Source organism: Perognathus longimembris, chromosome 1 (assembly GCF_023159225.1).
Source record: "Perognathus longimembris pacificus isolate PPM17 chromosome 1, ASM2315922v1, whole genome shotgun sequence".
Lineage (NCBI taxonomy): Eukaryota > Metazoa > Chordata > Mammalia > Rodentia > Heteromyidae > Perognathus > Perognathus longimembris.
The window spans coordinates 52,945,838-52,947,277 of NC_063161.1; the positions used below are offsets into that span (position 1 = coordinate 52,945,838).

Sequence of the window (1,440 nt, forward strand, 5' to 3'; positions counted from 1 at the left end):
CAGATGGCAACATAATTTTATGAATATAATTTTATGTAGTATAATATATAAGAAAACCAGTGTATAAAGAAGTTAGAAAGAGCAGTTTGAGGTCACAAACTTTCTTTTTAATTTGGTGCCATGAGATATAGTCTTCATAACAGACTTTCATAAATAGATTTTTTGTGTTGGTTGTTTTGTTTTGTTTTTATATTTTCTGAAGTTTTATTGCTTTTATCACCAAACTCCATTTCCTAGAAAAAATATAGACTACTAAGAGAGTATGAAAAAGGCTGAAAATTCCATTTCAATGGAGCTCTGAGCCTGCTAAATCTACACCATGCTTATAGCTCATCCTCCCAAGCTCAAAAACAAATGTATGGACAATGAATTATTAGTGAAATGAAATGGTGTCAGACGTGTGCAAGGAATATTACAGGGATCAAATCTCTTTTTCTTATTGTCCAAGTCCCAGACTTCAATTCAGTATCTGACAATTTCCCTCAGTGGCTGGCGCTCTATCCACCGAGTCATGCCTCCAACCTCTCCATCTGTTTTTGAATATCATGATAGAAGAATGTGTGGAGATGTTGACAGAACAATACTGGAATGGTAGTAATTCCAGGAAACAGTATCATCATGTCAGAAGCCTTGGAATGAGTTGAGGTAGTGTCTGTTCAGCAGAGAATTCCTTGTCCCATCTCCACAGGGCCTGTTCCACTAGAACATTAAAATTGGATCAAATAAATTTTCATATTCAACTTTTTGTTGATTAAAATTTTATTACAGTCAAAAAGGTACCTGTCTTCCTTATTCAGTTGGCTTTTCCTGACAAATCCTTGACAGTATCAAGCATTATTTGTCCAACAACAGAGGATAAGGACAACCAGTGTGTAAGGACAGAGTTCTGTATCCTTTCTCCTATCTTTCAACAAACATGGAAGCTCCACCCTCAGTGGACTATATAGGGTACCAATAATAGAATGTGTCACCTTTAAGCGACAGGTGGCTAGCTTTTGAAAACATCAGAATATTTGCTGACTCCATGAGGATCTTTGAAAGCATCAAAAAATGTCAAAGATTTCCTTTAACAAGTTAAGCTCTTATCATGGAGCAAAAAAAATTCAATGCACTGAGAAATGAACTTCTGTTTAAAAAGATAACAGAGGGATTAGTCTTAGCCAGAATTGTTCCAGGGAGCACAGCCAGGCATGGAGTGAGAGTTCTGAGGGATGATGCCAGCTCTGTATGAGGAAGGATGCTGTAACATAGCTGAGCAACAACAAACAAAAAAAGTGGCACCTCCAAGGGAAGAAGCCCAAAGTGTTTGTCCAAGGAAAAACAGGACAATCAGTGGTTCTGAACACTTTTCAGATCAAGGATTCCTCTGAAAAATCTGATGAGAACATGGATTTTTTTTTCTCCCCTGAAAAATGATTCGATCCATACACATGTACCTGT

General features: G+C 37.0%; 1 pseudogene; it reads left to right on the forward strand.

Annotated features, from left to right (window-relative positions):
* Nucleotides 1-319: 319 nt before the first annotated feature.
* On the forward strand, nt 320-639 carry LOC125354762 (annotated as a pseudogene).
* Nucleotides 640-1,440: the final 801 nt, after the last annotated feature.